The 22,110-nt window shown below is 46.2% G+C and overlaps 1 long non-coding RNA gene across 1 annotated transcript; it reads right to left on the bottom strand.

Moving 5' to 3' along the window:
• Positions 1-15,796: 15,796 nt before the first annotated feature.
• On the bottom strand, positions 15,797-21,098 carry LOC130157226 (uncharacterized). Its single transcript, XR_008824736.1, has 3 exons — positions 21,010-21,098; positions 18,125-18,250; positions 15,797-16,727 (listed from the first exon to the last, which is right to left on the bottom strand). It is a non-coding gene; the product is annotated as an uncharacterized LOC130157226 (long non-coding RNA).
• Positions 21,099-22,110: the final 1,012 nt, after the last annotated feature.

Here is a 22,110-nt window from a genome sequence, read left to right as displayed (position 1 = left end):
AGTAGCCAAGAATCTGCTACTTACTACCACAAAGCTGCTCCAGATTTTCACAGGGGTAACTACTAGCATTTACATTTTGGGAGGGACAGAGAAGGTGGATTTTAGAAACTGTTACTTTTAGTGTTGAAAGGAAATTTTCATCTTCCTGCACTGGTCCAGCCCTGCTTTTTTTTCTCTGCTGTTCTCTTGTTTTGCTACTTCACTCTTAGATAGGCGCTCTTAGCTTCCCAGGACTATGGGCTATCTTATAGCTTCTGTCTTTCTCAACGTTTTGCATCTGGTTTATGCCTCTCATTGCTGCCTTTGCTGTCAGCCTGCCTTCCCTTTTCTCACATTCAAGCTTCGAGGCAGAGACAACCCAGCTGAGATTCACATCTCCACGGATGTTAGAAGTCTCCGGGATTGATGTCTACATTAGTGCTAGGGGTCTAGATTCCCTTTAGCATCCGTGGAGAGAAATGAGTAACTAAAGTGTGATTTATCTGACCCATCTGAGGCATCTGAACTTAGTGGGAGGTAATTCCTGCATCGCAAGCATCCCTTTCTCTCAGCAACCGATGGAGAAGTCAATGTCAGTAGACATGACTCATCCTGTATCACTGAAATCAGTTTTTAAAATGCTCTGAATGTGCCTTTCCTTCGGGAGGATCTTGTCCCTTCATAGCTGCCTTTCTAAACCCCTTGGCTCAAATGATTTACAGGCGCCTGCCTTCCCAGGTGATCCCACCAAGGTGCATGTACTTGGTGGTGGATTTCTGCAAGGTCTGGCAAATCTACTCATGGTTACTGACAGGCTATCTGGTGTGGCTTTTCTCCAAGAGGCCATGTGAAACATAAACAACCACCAACAAACCTATTTGAAAAGTACGGTCATTCACACACAGGGAGGTAAGCTGCAGAATGAAGGTTTGTTGGTAGAAAATGGGATTTATCGTGATGTCTGAAGGGTATTTCTACCTTGAGAGGCAGCTGGTTTCCCTGCGGGCAGATGGCCACAGGGTCCAGGCCAGACTGCATCTTGACCACGCTCCAGTGTGATGATTACAACTGACCGAACTCAGAGTTTGGCCACTATGAGAATATTAAACACCCCAGAACGTTTTCTAAAGATTATTAGATTACTGTAGCACCCAGCTCAACATCTCATCACTGAGCTTGGAAAACTGGGAAGCAGGAATCAGTAGCTTTAAAACAAAGGTGGCAGTGAGAAGTGCTCTCTAAGAATGAGGCACTAAGCTGTTAAAACCGGACCAGGACAAGAGATCCTGGAGCCCACCTAATGTACAAGAAAATTGTAAAATGTATCAAATCCAAGCTCAGTTCTGGATCCTGATTTTACAAATTTGCATTTAATCAATAAAAGCACTGCCTACAAATACTTCAAGGCCTTCTAGTTCTCAAAATTTGGTCCGGTACTGAAATTCTGGTGTTTGAGGCACCTCAATTGCTTCCTCATAGAGATGTCATGGGACTGTCCAGAACTACACCCCAAACCACCGCCGTAGAATTCAACCTGAGTTCCCTTTATGCTAAACGTCTCCAAAACAGATGCATGGAAAGCTGTTGGTAGTAATCTTTAGGTTACTTTAGTAAGACAGCTGAGTGTGGGGATATCTTGGGTACTTGCTGTCAGGTAAATCCCTGCTTTGGGGAGAGGCAGGAGCAAGAGGGGAGCCAGGTTTATCCGAAGGGGCAGGATGAAAGTCTGGTACCTATCTGCTCTGGTCATCTGGTGTTAATCTGCAGCCAGGTGTCTGCCAAAGCTCCCAGATTCTTTGGGTATTCTAGAGAGAGCTGAGAGCAATCGTGCATGAAAAAGAAGTCAGCTTTGAAAATGGATCCTGTGCACGTGATACAGCCCGAGCACCCAAAACCCACGGCAAAAGAAACTGCTCGCTTTCCTACAAAAAGGCAGACCTTAGGCCCATGTATAATATGTATTTTAAGAGCTAAACACAGGGACCTGAAAAACAGAAAAGAAGGAGAAAATTGTGCTGACATGTCGAAGTACGAGGGTGACCAAAGCATCTAAAACCTCTTAGGAACGAGTAGCTCTCCTAACAGCCAGCACAACTCCTCTGGCCCGTTGGGCCTGCAAGCGGCTGCTGCGAGTTGCAGGACACGGCTCCTCGGTGCATCCTGGTCCAGGGTTCATCCGCGGAGGGAGGATCTTCCTCAATGCATCTGCACTTCATTAGTAGATTGTAGACTGCTAAATGAGCAACAGACCCCAGCAAGAATACGCATTGTCTGAGCTCGACTGATCACACTGCGTGATAAAAGGGAGTGTTAAAAAAACCTGCTGTTCTTCAGTAAACATTGGAAAAGAAGACTGAAGATTAATTCAAACTGCTTGGAAAACTGAAACAAGAGAAACGAGCTGAATATTTCCAAATATGGGCTACCTTACTCCAGTATCAAGCCAGGAGAACCTTGGGGCATACGAGCCAACCAAGCTGCAACTCCCTGGATAACAAGGCCTTAATTAAAAGCTAAATTGCACATACATAAAAAAACCCACAGGGCTCACTTCAGCCACAGAGGTCATGAAATCACAGGCAATCATATGACAAACATTAATCCAAAAGGGTCCAGGGAACAACTGCTCTGCACACACTCACTCAACACAAGCCACAAAAACACTTCACAAAAATGCCATAATGAGCCTAAGGCTTTTAGTACAAATAAATAAAGCCACAAATAGTAACACCAAAGGAAGAGAGAAAAGGAACCACCAAGGGCTCTGGCCTCCTGTAGCAGGGATTTGTTCAGCGAAAATGCCAAATTAACTGTAAGAGAGTACGTCCAGGGCTCCCCCTGCCCCCCAATGCCTTGCTTCCCTGCTTTGCTCCCGCGACAGCTCCTGCTAATCTGATCTGGAGGAAGAAGTCTTCCCCACTCAAAATCTGGCACTCATTTTACCCTCACGTATAATCAAAACATGCCAACCAGCACTTGAGATGTTTTTCTTTAATACCACTAGGAGCAATAACACACCATGTTCAACATCCCATCTCCAGCTGCTTTGGAGAAAAGCAAAAAACCCCAACTCAGACACCAAACTATGCACAGGGGGTGCAGGGAGAGGAATAATTAGCTGATTTATGTAATTCCTACTTTCAGCTCTGGGTTTTATTCAGCACCCTGTGTTGGATGGTCCTGACTCTGACCGCCTTGAGCGGCAGATCTCCCCACATGTGCCGTGGCATCGAGGACGAGCACAGATGGTCCCGCGTTGCTGTTGGATCCAGGAGGTCAGTGCAGGGTGATTTATCTCTCAGAGCACAGCAGACCCTGGGGCTCAGCTGGTGTAATTTGGGGGCAACCCAGCTACTGCCATGGACATCTGCTGAGGATCTGCTTCTCTGTTTCTGCATTATTTTTGCTCTTAAAGACCAGCAGCTTGCAAGAACAGCAGCAAGAAAACCTATCAGAGAACATTTATATAGGGCGAACCAGGTGCGTTGTCCCCGTTGGTGTGCACTGCCTTTTGATGAGAAGTGACATCCCCATGTTGGCAGTGCTGACCTACAGCACGTTGTGACACACAGCCTACCCTCACTGAACCTAGACGGCTGATTTTCACTCAAGAACACCGTTTAATGAAAGTTCTTTGCCTTTTCATTTCAGTTGCAGGCTTGCAAGACCTTTTCATTTGGAAGAAATGCCAACCCAAAACTCAGCTGGTGCTTGGAGATGGTGGGGTTGCCCACAGCAGGGCTCCTCTTAGAAGTTTCCTTGTGCCTCCAGGTCCTTTACCCAAGTTAAATATGGCTTTCCCTGATGGCTTATCGCATCTCCCAGGTGTGACAAGCTGTTACACCAGGGGACAGGCAGAGAAGGAGTCTCATGGGAATGAGCAGTCCTGAGCAGCTCCACGTACAACTTCTGTCTGTCTGTAGGAGGGGACGTGTCAGGATTGCACACAGGGAAAAAACCCATAATCAGAATTTGCCAAAAATTCCTGAGCTTCACTGGGTGGAAGGCCAGAGCCTTGCCGAGAGCAGGAAATGAGCATGCGGATGTACGCTTGAAATAAACAATGTCCTCTCAAATAGGCCACGAAACAATATAATTAAACACAGTCTGCAGCGGAAAAACACTTGGGACAATGCTTCCCAAGCCTCCCCGCTTCACCCACCACCATGTGCACGTGGTGGATGTGGGGTTTTTGTTCTGCTTACTGAGGTAGGAAGAAAGCAGCCCCAGCAGCATCGCTGTTAGGGCCAGATCCGCGGCAGCACCAAGCACTACAGCTGGATTTTCCTCTGAGGATCCAACCGGCGGGGATGCGGTCACACAGCTGTAAGTGAAGAAGCTGTAGCTATAAATGAGTGTTGTTCTCCATCTCCTGACGTCAAGGGAAGCTTTGCTGGTGAGCCCTGCCAAGCGCCGGGAGAAGCTCTGCCACCCCACGCAGCCCCCACGCACCCAACGTGAGATCGCAGCCATCTCCCAGCTGGGTGCTGGCACGCCTCCGCCCCCCCGGCCCCGAGCTGCCATTCTGGGGGGATGCTGCCAAAAGCCGTTTGCCCAAAAAGCCACTCTCCATCACCGGCACCTCATGCCGCACCCCGAATAGATGGAGAGGGTGGTGGTGTGTGTCCAGGGCACCCCAGGGCAGGGGTGTTGTCAGCTGTCCCGACGCACAGCAGCGTGATGGAGGAAAACCACCTCACCACCAGCTTTACCTCTCGTGCTTTCAATCAATATCTGGTTTTGAGCTGCTGCTGCTCTTTATTTCTATTACGCTTAGGAGATATGACACTGCATCTCTCCCTTTCACAGAGAGGGAGAAAAGATCTTTGTGCCTCTTCCAGGGGGAAAAAAAGTATAAATCTTATAGGTATTTCCTTCTCCAAATAGCCAGAACTGAGCTGGAGAAGAGGTGACTCCAGGAGAAGCAGGTAAACATCCTGCAGCTGAGACGCAGGATTCAAAAAGGCCATTCCCAGCATATCCTTAAACAAACCCACAAGAGAAGCCAAAGCCGCCCCAAACTTTCCCCTTCAGCCTGTAATTTTCAGACAACAAACCAATCCTTTCACTTTTCTAAAGGAGCGAAGAGAAAGGCAGAGAACTGGAAAAACCCTTTATAGAAATATCAGCTGTTCCTCCTCATTCCCACCCCCAGTTCTGTTTTTTGACAAGTTAAAGTGAGGCCATAACTTATTCTGCTTTGTTCGACAGGGCTAATCACACGTGACTCTAATCACTCATGATGTTTTATTGATTTTAAGCACATTTAATCAGAAATTGGCTCTGAGTTAGATTCCTGCTAATTACTGAGAAGCAGCATTTTGAATGACTTCACAATTGGACTGCAGATTAGAATGGACAATATGTACTAAAATAATGATTCATGCATTCAGCTCCCTGGATTTATTTTGTTTATATTGGATTTTTTAATCTTTAAAGACATAATTCTGCATATGGGCAAGCAGCATTAAAAACCTTTAACAAAATGGGTTTAATTTAACAGGCTGCGCTTTAGCTGGAGACGGGATATGTGGGCAACAGTTTATTGCCTGCAAATATAATTCTTTCTCTGAAGGTCACTGGAGGTGCCTTGCCTATGGTGACACCATGCACGGGTGGCCATGGTGCTGCCAGGAAGTGGGAGACCACTGCATGGGGCCCCTTCAGCATCCCCAGTCTGCCCATAGCTCATGGGTGAGAATACAGATGGGCACTTGGGTGTGCTGTGCTTGCAGCGTCAGGCCCCTATACCGAACCCGTGGGTTCTTCTGCCCTGAAGTAAAGGCAAGCTTTTAAGATGCAGTCTCTGTGCTGCCCTTATTCCCAGTCCCAAACCCTCCTGGAAATGCAAATGGGTTGTTAAGGTAAGGGGACCCCAGCTCCGAGAGGTGCCACGGTGAGTAGAACCACCCCAGCTGAATTCAGCTGCCACCAACCATGTTACCACTCCTGAACAAATCTTTCAGCCACAAAGGGTTAAAGAGTTTATATTTCCATATTTCTTGACCTAAAAAATCCTTTCTCACTGAAAATTATTACTGATAACAGCCTGGTAACGGATTTTTATTTTCCAATAGCCACGGGTGTCAGTTTTCCATCAACTCCTAGGCTGCACATCCATGGCAAAGTGACTGCAAATACACCATGGACATTGTCCACGCCCAGAAGCAGCTGGGGCCAAGCACGGACCATTTCTCAGCTCTGCAAAACTTCCGCCACCTCCTGAAAATACTGATCTATGAGCAACAGGGAAGTCAGAGGCTGGCAGAGGGGCCAGGCTGGAGACTACCAGCTATTTGGACTGGTAGGAAACTTTCCTTCTAAATGAAAACAGAAACTTTCCATTTCCATCTATGCTATTTTGTTTTTGTTGGAAAACAAGAAGCCACATCGGGGAAGTCTCCCACAGTTTTCAGCTAAAATTTTTCAAGTTTTGAGTTATAAAGTCACAATTTTCCATGTAAAAAAGGAATCTTTTTTTTTTTTCCCCCAACACAGCTCTACAAGGAATACTTACAGCAATCTTGCCAGCCAGTTACTTCCATACAAAAACAAGCTCAAATTCAGAATGATGCACAGAATACTCTGCAATAATCGGTCTAAAAAGCAACAGCTCTCATGTCTCCCATTCTGCTCCCACTCCTTTCTGCAGGTCCATGACACTACGATTCGGAGGGTGGAACTTGTTCAAAAATTATGTGAAACCTCAGTTTCACAGAAAGCTGGGAAATTGACCCCAGAATTACCACTGGCCTCCCAAGGAACCAGCCTGCAAATCTGTACTAATCCATGTATCTTTGAGAAGTGGTGATGTTCAGTCTTTAAGTACTGTTGCATTCCTTAGATGTAATATAGCAAGACTCTACCCTTCATATAGGACTGAAGTAATAGTACATACAACGTGTAATTCTGACTCCTTCATGCTTCCCCACATCCCCACAACCCTCCCCATTCCCCACTGTGCCATTTCATTATCACTGCAGAACAGGATGGAGAGGTGAAGGGAGCTCTCACCTTGCTATAACTCGGCAGATTATAAAAAGGAAACATCTCTTTGCGCTGGGCTCCTGTAATATTTTTTAAATTTCATTCTTTCCTTCGTTTTTAATTTGCTCATTCATTCTTTCCTTCTTTTTTTCTTTCGGTTGTCTTTCATTCTTTCTTTGCTTTGCATAAAAATACAGATTTAAAATATGTTCTGCAAAAGCAAGAGTGCCTGCCTTAACCAATGTTTCTTGACATGTCACTGTCTGCAACAGCACTGAGTGTTGCAAAGGTGGTGTGTGGGGATGTGGTCAGACCATGTCCCAGCCGTGCAACTTCATACCTCTCAAAACTGAGTGAAGCCCTGAGAAATACTTCACTTCTTTCTGAGAAGTCAAGGTCATTTTGTCTATTTTCAGTTCCTCCCTATATCCCTTCTAAATTGGCTTCAAGGTCTTTAGCAGGTCTTCAGAAGACAAAGAGCTAGAAAGGTGCAATGTAGGTAACACCAGTTCGCCTTGCATTGAGAAGAGCTGCAGAGAGGAAGCCACTGGGTCCCAGGATGCCCAGTCTCAACGTACCAGTTTCAGAGGCCCCATGGAGGTCCATGGCCTGAGCTCTGGCTTGTTTGTCCTGACACTGCTGCTATGCCTATGCCTAACGCAATGCTTCCTGGGAAGCAGGACATGGATAACAGGGGGAAAGACATCTCTGATCTGATACTCAGTGGGTCATGACTCACCTACAGGAATGATGGAGTTTTGGTGTACTGCGATGGCAAAACCAGGACAGGGCATGTTAAGATCCAAGCACCCGCTGAAGGCACCCACCGCCCTCCACCGTCTTCAGAGACAATGCTTGGAAAATAGCCTCTCTGAGCTGCAGTCAGTCATCAGGACTAGCCCTAGGAGAACTCCAACAGAAGAGTGATGTCTCTACACCTCCCTAGCATATCATCCATATCCCCCCAGGGAAGGCGTAGCAGAAAGCCCTGAAGTAGGAACCAGCTCTGGTGTTAACGCAGTGAAGTATACATCTGTCCTCAATATACCAGGACAAACCTTCCCCGATGTGAGCTGAGGTTTGCGAAGGAAGGCCACCTACCAATACAGCTAGAAGATATATGAGGAACAGAGGACTGATCCTCTGAAACATTTTTTCTTCTGAAAACTATGCAAAGGGCATTCTGCACCAACTATAAAACTCACTGTGTCCGGTATTATCGGAGGTAGGTGTCCAAAGCCCTGAGGCACGTTGCTTTAGTAGTTTTCTGAATGGACATGAATGACACAAAAGCAAATCTGCATTCTTCCACTCACTGGTTGACTCCAACTTCAGAGTCTTCAGTGAAAAGTACAGGCTTGAAATTATTCTGAAGTTACAGCACCTACAAGACTTTTACCAGATGGAAACCTGAAAAAAGATTACTTCTCAGATGCATTGCTCATTTGTTCAGAGTAATTAGTAGATGTAAAACCAAAAATAGACCCTTTTCCTTTGATCCTCTCCAGTTGGATTCTGTGCATGACGACCCAGAGCACATGTCTTGATATTCTGCACTGAAATTGCTGCAGTTTTCATTCAAAACCCGACCAGCGTTTCACTTCTCACCTACAAAAATGCAAATGAAGATAAGCCCTGTCAAAGAACACCGGTGAGCATCAACCTGTTCCAATCCCTCACATTTTGCATTCTCCTGGGGGAAAGAAATCACATGCAGGCTCACTTAGAAAAGTGTCCCAATGATGAGCCTGTGCTGTTCTCCTCTGTTTAATCATCTATTAAGAATCCACCCTGAAGTGAGCAGCTAAGGTCCTTGCAGTCTCCTGAAGTCAATGGCAGCCCTTTCTTTGACACCACTAGCTTTGGGATTAGCCCTTTATAGATAACCTAGGGCAAAGGGTGAGGAAGAAGAGTGGTTTCCAGGAGATGCAGATGAAAAGTGGAGCAGATGGGGTCAGGGCAGTTTGGCAGCAGGTGGCCGTGTATGTGCAAGAGCCGAGGGGAGAGCAGGAACTCGAGGGTTGAGGGGACGGGCTGTCAGGAATACTCAGTGCTACCAAAGCGACCCAAGGGACACAGGCTCCTGTCTCTCAGTTGATGGCTCTAGAAAAAGAGGCAATCCTCCTTCACTGCAAAGCTGGCTAAGCACACACAAGCCGCCCATCCTGCTCAAACACTCCTGAGTGAAATCTGCCTCCTTCCCCTCTGAGCAGCTCCACCAGCTTGATGTGGGCACCCACCTCCCAGGGAGGTGCTGGGAGGTGGGAGCCAGCCGCTGAAGCTTTCTCTGCAGGTTTTCTGGCAAGGCTAAATTAAAGGAAGACTGCATGAACCCATTTCCCATCAATGCCTGGGAAGACTTGCCTTCCTTGGGTGGCTTTGCTCCCCTTCAGTGGGTAATATGGTACCAAAAGCTGGACTGGCTACATGGCCAGGACTGAAGCAGAGAACAGGAAAGCTGGGACTCACATGGCTGTACAATTCTCTTGGCTTGTAGCAAAGCTTCAGCACAAAACCACAGCCCTGAGTACCACCAGCAGCAAGTATTTCAGCTCCCCCAGCAGCGGGAGTGCTGAGGCCAGCCAGATCACAGCAGAGCTGCTCGCAGCAGTCCGACCGGTGGGGGCATGGCCGTGTTTCCAGCTGTACGTTTCACAAGCCTCAGTTTTTATGCTGAGCATTAGCACTGATATCCTGCATTAGAGATTAGGGTAATACTGTACATTATTCCCAGAAAGGGATTAATTAAATCTCAACATTGCTGAGAGGCAACTGGTGTAAAGGAAGCCATTCATGTCTCATTTGTGTCTGAACTTGTTCCATGGTGGAGTGAAACGTAAGCTGGAACCTGCCTCTTGAAATGCTTTACAATGCCTAATAATATAGATTAGCTACTTCCAAAGGTGCTGTGTGCCAAACACTACTCCTTCCTCCCCAGGTCCCGCTGCAGGCCGTCCTCCCTGCACCCACAGATCGCTGCCATTGCCGAAACAGTGTTTGCTCTGCCCTAAGAGTAGTCCCAAATGCAACAGTAACGTCCCACCCAGCAGCCTGCCCAAAGGGCCTCTGCACTGCCTTGTTCCTGACGTTCCTTGGGCTGGAGGGAAGCAGCACGAAGCGCATGGCATGGTCCTGGGAGCAAAGCAAAACCCTGTTTGAGGCTTAGCAGGGTGAGGGGAGACAATGGGGGGGACAGCACCCTGTGTTTTCCTCCAACTGGTTGTAAACAGGGGGTGTGGAGGGTACCCAGCAGGGGTGAGGATGGGGCAGCAGAGCTGATATGCCCTGGAGATGTGCAGCAGAAGGCCACTGGCCAGCACCTTCAGGGTGATTTTTCGTGGGAAAATGGGTCAGCTGTCAGCAGAAAGCACCAAAGCTGAGCAAAAAACTGGCTTCACTTGGACTCTTCACCAGCAAAACTGCTTAGTGATTTACACATTGTCCTTCCTTGTTCATAGTGCTCATGGTCGTATGCACATGGCTATGGAGAGACCTGGGGATCTGTGCCGTTCACCACAACATGTCATTTTCCATGGTTTCTTGGCTTTTTCTGGGGCAGCTCAAACAGCTGGGGCTGCCCATTGCTGCTCACTTCGCTTTCTCAAAATCTGCTGTTTCTTGTTTGAGCTTGTTTAAACTCACTTTCTTCCTGTTCACTTTTATTCTGCTTTTCGTCATCAAAGTCCTGATTGGGCCGATGAGGGCTTTTGAGACCTGGAGGGTTTCCATGGGTCTGGCTTGTATTAGAGGGGGGCAATTTCCCAACCTCCGGCTGAGTTTCAACATTCCTGCTTTCCTTGCCTTGCTGAGGAAAACCAGGGGCACATATGCAGCCTCCTGGAAAGACTTACTACATTTCCAGCAGGATGAAACCATGGTGAGGAAATTTTGACCTGAGCAACAGAGCGGGCTGGACTGGAGAGCTGTTGCTGGCATGCTTGGAGTTGAGATTTTCAGCCTGATGATCATTTCTGCAACTCATCTCCACAGTGGGTTGGAGTGCTTCACCCCCTGCACGCTGCTTCACCAGCCAGAAAAGGTGCTGCGACTGCAAGACTGGGGCTGTTGTGGGTCCCTCTGGTCTGGGGCAGCTCACGCAGCCCCAGGGAGCCCAGCTCCAGGGCAGAGGGTTCAGTCCAGGGGATGCAGAGAGCACCCAGTGCAGATGGGGAGCTCTGGGCTTGCAGCCCTGCAACCATCCCTCCTCGCAACCACAACCCCATGCTCACAACAATCCCCTCTTGCAATCACAGCCCCATGCTTGCAACCTTGTGGCAACTCCTCCGTGCAATCACAGCCCTGTGCCTGCAACCTCACAACCATCCCTCGTTGCACCCACAGCCCCCTGCTCACCTCCCTGCACAGAGGGGCTCTTGCACAGCCCTGCCTCACTAAGCTGATTTAAGGCCTGGAGGTTTTTTTACCTGGTGATGACCACTGCTGGGACATGTTCAAATTAATTTGAGAGCTCAGGTTTTGACAGCCTTTTATAAACTTTAGGTGCGAGGCACGTTCATGTGACTAAACTTCATTGTAATCTTCACAAACCCCACACCTTTGTGTAAACAGAAACAGTAGTGTAGGCTGAAGTAAGTGACCATTTCCAAACCATTACCAGTGCCAAAATTACAATGTAAAAAACTTCATAAATCTGGTTTTTGCCCTTCATAGTTTCAGTGCAGCTCAAACTAATTAAAGAAGTAAAAAGATGTGAAAGAAAGAAAATGTGTCTATTGCATAGACATAAGCATGCTGTATATCATCCTCTAAATAACAGCCCTGGTGTCTTGAATCATTTGGAGCAGAGTTTGCTCTTGGTCCTTCCCATGTATATACCTTTCTTTGCATTTGCAAAAACAAAATCCATTGGACAATGTTCTCCAGCACTCCCAAGTCCATGTAACGCAGGAGAGTGAGTAACAAGGCCGTGGATGAGAGCCCACACGCGGACAGCAATGTGAAAGGCAGCGCCGAGCCCCACGAGTGCACAAATTGTAATTGAAGTCCCCGCATCTCTCCCTCCCCAGCTTCACTGTTAAGGGCCCGGCTATGCAATAGTAATTGCAATTACCTATGCACCTCATGTCCAGTGGATATTACCTTTTAATAGGTGTCATCGTGCAATTAAACACCGGCAGTGTAAGGCAGGCATTCTGCAGCACCAGCAATTTTTGCAGAAAACCACGAGATGGCGATGCAATAGAAATTTCCATGGAGAGAAAAAGCGCTTTGGGGTTACAGAGGAAGACGCGAACACCCCGGCTGCTGAGCCCCCAGCCAGAAAGCACAAAGCACAGAGGCGTGGAAGCTTTACGTTATTTTCCTTCTGGTTTTTTTGGCATGCATATGCGGTTCTGCATTTATTGTTTAAATAAATGTATTTTATGTATTAAAGATCCGAAGCATAGCACAGTTTGCATTTTAAAAAAATATTAGTACCTGCCTTGAAATCTCGTGTTAGAGCAGCAGCTTGATCCTGCCATGACCAAGCAAGAGGTGGTAAACTGCAGCCCTTCCAGGTTTGCTGCACAACAGTCATTTAAAAAAAGTATCTTCCCCTTCTCTAGCAGAATGCTTCATTCCCCAAGAGGTATGTCCATCATTGATAGTCGTGCTGAAAGAAGTTTTGACACAAAGTGAAAAATTAATTAAGATTTTTAATTAAAATACAGAGAGGCATGGAAAATGGAGAACAGGCTGATGCAGTGCATGTAGTTGCAATCCCTTTACCCTCTGAGCTCACCCCTTCCCCCGGGATGGTGTGACTGGGATGCGTAAGGTGGGATGAATAAGTGTGACTTGAATGTACAAGCTGGATATCAAGAGGGATCTGAATATTACTACTTCAAAGCCCCCTGCTTTATCACCTTACTTTTGCTTATAGTCTTCCCCCCTTAATGGAAACCGATATCCATAGGCAGAGGTACAGTCCTCTTTTATTTAATAAATGCATACTGAATGTTGCTATGCACAGGCTTCGGGGTTTGGGGTTTTGCATGGTACTATCCCATCTGGAGGGACTCAGTGGGGTCGTACCTGCTCCCCTGCTACCCCAAACTGAGTGGCTGATGGTCTGCCTAGCTCTGCTCTCAGGGATGCTCTCAGGAAACCGCAGCAGATGGGACAGGGGCTTGGAAACCTCCTTCCCACCCGTGCCCCGGTGCATCGAGGCACTGTGGTCATTCCTGTGGGTATCCTCAGCACCGAGGAGTAACGTTAACAGTTTTATACATGGAGAATCAAACAAACAAGTACTGAACTGTTTTAAAATGCTTGCGAAGCAAAAGACTAGACCTATGTTCAACATTTCCATACTCCCTCTAAAAACCCTCAGTGAATGAATACTGCAACCCTAAAGCCATCAACCAATGGTGGGATCTTTTATGTGACCTTTTAGCATAATCCCAATAAAAATTGCCTGCCTCTTCTCTGGGTCTCTGCTCCCCTCCAGCTCCCCCAGTGCAGGGCATGGCTCCCAATGATACCATGGCAAAGGCAGTGGGCACATGCTGCCAGCTTTTCCATTTCACCCTGTTTTCCCCCCAAATCCACCCTTACCTGTTCATGGAGTGGCATCCACTTCCCACTGAGCCCTCTGGCACTACGCAGGGGCAGGGCGACAGCTTTCCCCTTCTCTCTCCAGGGGAGCAATATTTCTACTGCCAACCCCAAATCTGGGGACCCGTTGAGCTGAATGAGAATAAAGCACCAAATCTTGAGCCCACAATTCAATTTAGGATTTGCACAAATGCAGCTTCAAAGTGCCCTCGTGAAAATTTGCCCTGCAAATTAAAAGTCCCCTTTGCAAATCTGCCCTTTAGGTTCCTGCTTGAAAAGAAGATGGGAGACAGTTTGAGAAGATTAATTTTTCCTCTAGTTTATATATAACTTGCTAAGCTTTTTATTTTTTTAAATGAGCTTACTATGTCCAATTTAAGTCAAAATTTAATGATCCCTGCAGTAATTCATTTAAGGATACAGCTTCAATAAACGCCGTAGCATAAGTCAGGGAATAACTGTCCTTGTCCACAGCACAATGATTAATCAACTTTATTAAAATCAGGATTGGCTGAGGAGATTTGCATAATATAAGAAGACTCAGAGCCTTCTCCAGGACTAAAATGGACCCGAGACCAAAACCTGGGGCTTTCCTCCCCACTTTCCCAGGCCCCTTGGCTCTACGTACCTTGGGAACGTCCAAGTCCCAAGCGACTGGTTCGGCTCACGTGTGGAGGTGGATGGTATGATAATGGTCCTAAAAAGGGTTAAAAAAGACCAACAGTCCTTAGCACAGAGAAGCAGGTTGCAATGCACACTGGGCAGGAAGGGGATGCAGGAAACATCCTATTTCTGGCAATTTAAGAGGTGTTTCTCAACGCTTGGGTGTAGGGATGCTTTCTGGGTGAGGCATTAATCAGTTCAACCACCTGGAGTTATTTTACATTATTTTATGTTATTTTATATTATTTTATGTCCTCATCCCCCCTCAAGTTGGGCAGGGCCCTGGATGCCTGCTCTGCTTAGTGAGCGACCCATGCTGATGCTCCAAGCGGCTTAGCCCCCTTGGCAGGTCAGGGAAAGCAAGAGCAGCCTGAGCTGCTTGGGGCAGCTCTGCGCTCCTGGCTACGGAGAGTAGCACCCCAGCTTGGCCCGGGCCATGGTGCCAGCACGGCCCCCTGTTACCAGGCTGCCAAGTTGAGTGGACCAAGTCCCTGCGGATCCCACATCACCGCTGCTATGACCCTATATGTAATGCTGGCCAACCATGAGGGACCAATTAGATTTCTGGATCCAATTAACAGCAGCTGTGATTTGTGTGCATGCCTCCATACATATGGCTACACTGAACTTTCCCTCAGTTTCAAATGTCCCCGTATAGTGCAGGCGAAATGAGAGGAAGGACCATTTGTCTCGTTTTTTTCGAGAGCCTTTATTATGATGGACGAGGAACCTTTTACATCATTCACCAACTTGCAAACAAATTAGCTACCTTCATCACCTTCCCCTGATAGCGGAGCTGGCAAGCGATGGCCCGATGAGCTGTCAGGGAGCGGGTAATGGGTGGTGGTGGGGGGGGTGCAAGTGTTTCATTGGACATGATCAACTAAGTTTGCTGGAAATAAAATATAAGTGAAGTCAGACGCTGAGGGCTTAAGTGTCCATGCATTAACCAAGATGGTTTCCATCTCGTGGAGCAATTTGGGCTCCGGCCATTTAGGGCGGGACAGGAACTGTTACTCATTTTAATGGATGCTGGGCATCCAAATCCCTTTGGTGGGATTGAAAAATCTCATCCCTAATTTCTGTGTGCCTCAGTCCCTCACATGCAGCCAACTCTCACAGGGCGCTCCAGGAAGCCTGATAAAAGCGTTACTGATATTACCCGTAAAGATCTTCAATTTCCTTGAAGAGATGAGAGTAGGAAGAAGAGAAAGAAAGGTCCAGGCCTGTTGACAACATGACAGGCAGATGAATAAAGCTGGCTCCTTCTTCCCCATCAGTGGTTTCAGCCCAGAAATAGAAGAACCCATCAATTGCAGCCCATCAGAAGCCGTGCTCAGGACCGTGCATGCAATGAGACCGCAGCACTGATGGCAGCAGAAGGGGACAATGCAGATTAGTGCAGGTCCTGCCGCTAACGATTCTGGTGAGGGCAGTCAAGCTGTGAGCACCGGGCAGCAAGGCTGTGATAAATGACCGGGAGATAATGGCAAGGTGTTCTGCAGCATTGCCCAAGGGGTCAGCCCCTTCCTCCTCCACCCGCAGGGCTTTTAACAGCAGGTCACCGTTCTTGGCAGGAGGTGTCGATAATGGAGTGGATCACTAGCTCCAGCGCAAAGGGGGAAGATAAAACCACTTTACAGAATGCTTTAAAGAAGAAGCCATCTAGCTGGAAAGCATCTGTCAAAAAATAAGGCAGTGCTGGAGGAGAGAGCCCTGTACACATGCGTAGCCTTGACAAAATTGCTCAGGGTAGAGGCACTAGAAATGAGGCCCTGAATCATTTTATTGCACAGTAAACAACTCAGTGTCTCCGTTACCGGCAACATTTGGAAATGAGCCTTTTTACACGGCAGACTTTCAGCAGCCAGCTCCTGGGGGCAAGCATGGGGAGGTCTTGTAAGTAAATTATGAGAGCAGGAAAGGGGCTGAAGGTTGCATGACATTGCCCCAGATCAGTGTCTGGGGGGGAAACAAAATAAAAAAGTTTCTGCCTATTTGGCTGAAAAGCAACAGGGACAGACCTGGTGATGGCAGTTCCCCATCCTTCCTCTTACTGGTGTCTCAGCCTGCGTTTCCTTGGTGGGGAGAAAGTAAATTTGGGAAAAGTTATTTGTAGAGAGGAAAGATAAACTGGGCGATGTTTTTCATGGAAGTGGAAAATTCAGCAGAATTAAACTCGATCCTTGGAAGAAGACAAACGTTTGAAAACCCAGCCCAAATACTGAAGTTACAGTAGCTGACCCACAGAGAGGAAGAATCATTTTGTGGTTAAGGCACTTCACTATGATCTGAAAAATCTGGGTTTAATTCCATTAGCCACAACCTCCCTGCATGCTCTTGGACAAATAATTTAATATCTTTTTGCCGAGCTTACTCTATAAAATGAGGGTGACAGCTCTTCCTTTTCAAACAGACAGTCCTTACCATGAAGACTTTGCAGTCACAACTAGGTGGATTGAAGCAACAAGTTTCATGAGCGCATCACCTTGATAACGATGACAGCGTTTTATCCTCTTCCATGGAAGAAGCTGAATTCCCTGCTTGAAAGCAGAATATTATATCCACAATCCACTCTTCTTCGTGGGTCAGGATTTGAAACTAATTTCTGTATTAAAAAAGATGAATCACTGCACAAAAACAGCTTAATTAGCTTTGTAGACAGCCAGTGCGAGTACAGAATACCCCAAGCGAGGGTCCTCTCCAGCCAAATACCGTCCTTTAGGGAACTTGGCATTCCTTCCAGGCTGTGTGTCAAGGAGACTGAGCAACTTTACATCAACACAACATGGATTTTCCTTCTACCAAACTACTCTGCAATCTGTAATTTTTAACCTCACAAGTTTGAGATTGTACCTTAACATTTGCAGGAAGCAGATGGCTTCTGCATACTGCCAACCTGTTGTTACAAAAGCATCTTCCAAGAATTGTTTTCTACCCACAGTCGCTAACCATAATTAACCTTTCACATGATTTAATAAACAGGAAAAAATATTTGCCATCTCATATTAATAAAGAGAGCTCTTCAGGACATCCCCCCTCCCCCTCACCCCACCCCTTCTAGAACATAGAAGCTGCGGTAATTTTTTTGTGTACCTATTTTATCGCCTTTCAAACTATTTAGGGATGCAGCTTACCTAGGCAGATTAAAGCTGTGAAGGACAGCATAATAATGGATGCACAGAGCACCTTCTGGCACAGCAAAAAAATGACCTCTTATTTGAGGAAGAAACAGCAAGACCGAGTGAGAAGAGTGACTGCTAAGCCTGGGGCAGAGATGGAGAGCAGAGCTCACTGACAGCCCCAGTGATACCAAGGCAGCCAGCTACATTTTACACCTTTCCCACACTCATAATTTTAATGCCTCTCAGAGTTTTAAGTGATAATAATACAGTCCTGTAGTGCTTCAACCTTTTTTATATTCAGAAACTTTACTGACTGGTGATTTTTGGATGGAGGGTTTTCTCTCTATACACACCACAGTGACAGATACCACCAAAGTGCCTAGGAGAGAGCTAAGTGCAAAGTGGTATTATTACCATGATTTCACTAATGAACAAAAATGAAGATGTTGGCTAAGACTTTCCCCCATATTATGGGGGAAATTAAATGACAGACATAAGTAAAGAGTTGGCATGGGGGAACAAAGTACGTCTCTCAGTTCCTGATGGGTAGTTGCTTTGGCTTAGGACATCAAAGGCTTTCTGAAGAGCTGAAACTATAAAGGAAATATTCTCTTGGCTTAACCGATTTCCATAATGGGGATTAGGGAACAATCTCCCTGCTAGGACAGGAGGACTTCTTTTTTAATTAATGTTTCTCGTGACTGTTGAGTGCTCATCATCCATTAGTATGATAATGCACCCTTGAAATTACAAATACAATTATGGTGATAACTGCTCGGCTATAAAAAAATAAAATAAAATCATATACATACGAAGACTGAGCTGCAGCCCAGGAATCGATTCCAGGAAACATCCCCAGGTTTTCTGTTTTGTCTCTGGTGTTGCTGGTACAGTGGAGTTCACCGAATGGCGTTTTGTCCCCGTTTGCTATCGATATGCTGCCAAGATTAAAATGGATCAGCTTGAATTAAGATGGATACACATCAAATTAATGCAAGCCTAAGGAGACTGACTTTGCAGCTGAAAACCAAAAATGGACAAATAATTCAAAAAAAAAAAGGTTTTGTTTTCTGAGGCTAGGAATTAAACAAGCAAACCCAAAGATCTCAGAGAGGCAAGTCTTTCTTTTTTACTAAGGATAAAAACTCTGTATTTACAAATATAATATGCACCTGGAATCCACCAAGCAGTTGCAGTGTTTTCTCTGAATCCTGTTACCATCTCAGATGACTGATATATTTGCTTGCCCAGAATACAGCAGAAAACCACCATTCTCTTAAAGCTTCCATTTCTTTCATCATTTTCAGTAATTAATTCTGCAGTTATAGCAGATTGTGGGTACACCCCTTCCTCTGCTTCCTTTTGTGATAATTTTGTTCTAGTCTTGGATTAGAGAATTTTTTTTTACTGTTCTTAGATTTTTCTCTAGATTAGAACAGGTTTTTTCAAACATATTCCTATTTAAAAAAAAAATCATCATTATTTTCCTCCAGAGGCTGTCATCACAGTATGCACATTGTGATATCAACAAAAGTTTAAAAAATGTGCACGTGGCTTTCACTTTTGTAGATCTCAGCGAGATACAGGGTAGAAGAAACACGGGATCAGTAATCTTTTAGATAATATCTTATCTTTTTGCATGGTACCTTAAGATGCCCTCTCCAGCTCTGAAGATTCAGAAGTTCAGTGTTGCTGTTGTCCTCGGAGAGCACTTTACTTTATTAAGCCCCAAGCCCAGTTTACAAAGTCTGACCAATTGAATTTAATTTTCTTTTTTTTCCTTTATTTTCCAGTTCAGTTTAAGAATCAGGCTGAGGTTTACCCTTTGACGTTCTGAATTTCCTTTTCCCTGGCTAGTGTCTCAATTTTATTACTATTTTAATATAAAGGGGTTTTCTTGCTGTTGTTTCTTGTTTTGCCTTTTTGGTTTGTTTAGCTCTTTTCTTTTCTTTTTTTCTTTTTTTTTTTTTTTTTTCTTTTTCCCTACAGGATGGGTTAAACAGTCACTCTGAGCACTTTTTGGATACATTGGATTCAGCCCAAATCCACGGGACAAACATTTTGCTGCCACAAGAGCCCCGAGGATCTATAATCTGCGGCTCCTTTCACTACCCTGGCAGCCGTTTCAAGTCAGGACGTGTTTGATGGGTTTTTTGGGAGAACACGTTTTCATTCAAGAGATGTTACAGCAAAATTTGAGCAAGGTCTGCGGTGGTCTGTGTCCGAAGGCAACAAAGCCAGCTTTCTCCTCCGGTTTGGGTTTCTTTTCAACACTTACCAACTTTGTCTCACAACACCCTTGAGGAGGCAAATGCGCTTTTTGTTCCTTTATTAACAGGCGAGGGAACTGGGACATTACAATCCCAGTTTTGCAGTAGGAGGCAGCCCTGGGGGGATGCCTCAGCGGGGTGAAGCGCGGGGTTTGGGGGGGGATGCTCTGGGTGTCCCTCAGCCCCTGCTCACGTTAGCCACCCTAACCTCTTCTCACAAATTTATCCCCCCAAAACTGAGAGTCACAAAGCTTTGGAGTGCTGCTTTGGTGGGAAGGCAAGGATTTATCTGTTGCTACCACCTTTGCAGAATTATTTTTTGTTCCTTCCCAGACTGCACGTGGCCCTGCCATCGCTGCTACCCCTCACCAGTTTTAAGGCATTTATTTCTACAGGTCCCCGTGGAGGAAATGGACTCTTTTTATCCTGTATTGCAGATGGCAGCTACGAGAGAGGAAGGGTTATGTCACTTGCCCAGGTTCACCCTGGAAGTCTTTCGCAGAGATTTGCACCCTGGTCTCCAACCTCACGCTACAGTTAGTGACCATTGCTCCTGTCCTCCCTGGCTCTGCTTCAACCTCTCTTCTCTCAAAGCAGGGATAACGACCATTGCCATTGTTCACCATTTTATCATGAATCTTATGGTATTTTATTAATTTTTTTAAAACCTCCCTTTCTTTGAAATGGTTTGAGGCTGTTGGAAACTCCACTTTTATTAAAAGGAAAATTAAGTTACGGACAAAAGGCTGAAGCAGAAAGACTAGAAACTGTAATGCTAACTGAAACAATTCAACATTTTTTAAAAAAGTCTGCTGCTCTGAGGGTCATCTCATGATTTACATGGAGTGACTCATGATTTTCCAGCACAGTTGCTGGGCAGACCTTAAAGATCACTGCCTATGTGGGAATACTAATTTTAAAAAGCATTCGTCTCCTCATCAGATGTTGAGTAGCATAGCGCATTTTCATTTTTCCTGCACATTAGCCAAATTAAATCAAAATAAATATCAATGAAAATATTGCACAGGACATAAAACCCCATCCATTTGTGCTCCATCCATATGCTGCTTTTATGAGACGCTGGGTTTCACTCCTGGCTCCAGCTCTCCACTGCCAGCCTCGAGAGCGCAGCAAGGCGCGGAGTCCCCGATGTGCTTTAGGCATTCATCCCTCAAATACTGCACCCCAGGGCCTGCCTGCATTTTTGTTCTCACCACATCTTCGCCAGGCTTATTTCTGCCTGCCGGCAGTAGCCGTGGCCAGGCTAATGCCTGCCAGCCCAGCTCCAGTCCCTGCCACCGGCTAAGGCTGCACTACCGCTGTGGGATCAGCTGTAAGGTGCATTTCTGCCAGCAAAAAGTACAGTTGCTAAAAGGTGCTTTGTTCATTAATTATTTTAGGGTGGTTTGGGCAAAGCAGATACTTACGTGACCGGGAAGTTGTTTCTTAGGGATGCTGGCATGTTCACACCAGGGTCCCTCACTCTACAGCTGCATCAGAGATGCTGCCGTTCCCGGTGTGCGTTCAACCTGCCTGCAAAGCAAAGCACAAAACACCCGCTCAAGAAATCATAAAACAGAACTCAGGATTTAAAACTGCAACCAATTTGCATCGGCTCAGGAGCAAGAACAGTGATTTCTGCTTTTAAAACTGGTGCAGTTTAAGGTCATGTGATTACAGCTTGCACATTTTCCCCTCTCATTATTATTTAGCTCCCTCATTTGAATGCTCAGGTTTGAGGGAAGGGGGATTGCTTGGAAATTACACACGCAGCCAAATTTCTTCCTTCCCCTTTGACAGGGCAGTGCTGATGGTTATTGTTCTTTTCTAGCTGCATTACGCTGTCCTTGATTTTTGTTTCAAGCAGTCTAATGGCATGATGTCAAATCCTGCTAATTGGTTTAGGATTAAAATGCAGGGCCACATCACTCTCTTGATTAACCAGCAGCAAAACTGCTTTTGTCTAACGATCGTTTCAGAGGAGAAAGAAAATAAAGCATATAAAGGAAGCTTCAGGCTTTTGTCAGTAAAAATACATAGGAAACTGATTTTTTTAAGGGAAAAAAAAAATTGCCACTGCTAGGCCCGTTAAGTTTTGACTTGTAGCAGTTAAAAAGTAGCCCTGTGGGGAAAGATCGCTTCCTAAGGAGCAGAGACTGCGCTTTTATCCAGCATCCAGCCACTCGCTGCGCTGTACCAGAGCATCCATGGCTGGACCTTCTCATATTTAATAAACTGGCAGCAAAAAATCAATGGGAATGCCTCAGCCTCATTTCTGGCCTCCCTGACACCCAAACGGCTCCAGTCCTGGCCAAGTTTGTACCGGGATAAACAGCCCAGGACTGAGCAAAGGCAAATTGCCAGGGAGCTGCTGGGAGCTGCAGGCACTAGCGGGGACCTGACGTGATGCGGGATGCCTGCAGCCATGGGGAGGGGGTTTGTGTCTGCAGCATCCCCCTTCGTTCACTCCATGGCCACAGAAATGAATTCTGCAGCCAGAAACAGGGCAGTGCTTGCCAGGAAGGAGC

This window comes from Falco biarmicus, chromosome 11, assembly GCF_023638135.1.
Source record: "Falco biarmicus isolate bFalBia1 chromosome 11, bFalBia1.pri, whole genome shotgun sequence".
NCBI classification, from domain to species: Eukaryota; Metazoa; Chordata; class Aves; order Falconiformes; family Falconidae; genus Falco; species Falco biarmicus.
Note: the sequence above shows the minus strand (reverse complement) of the source record. Positions and strands in the feature narration are given on the sequence as shown.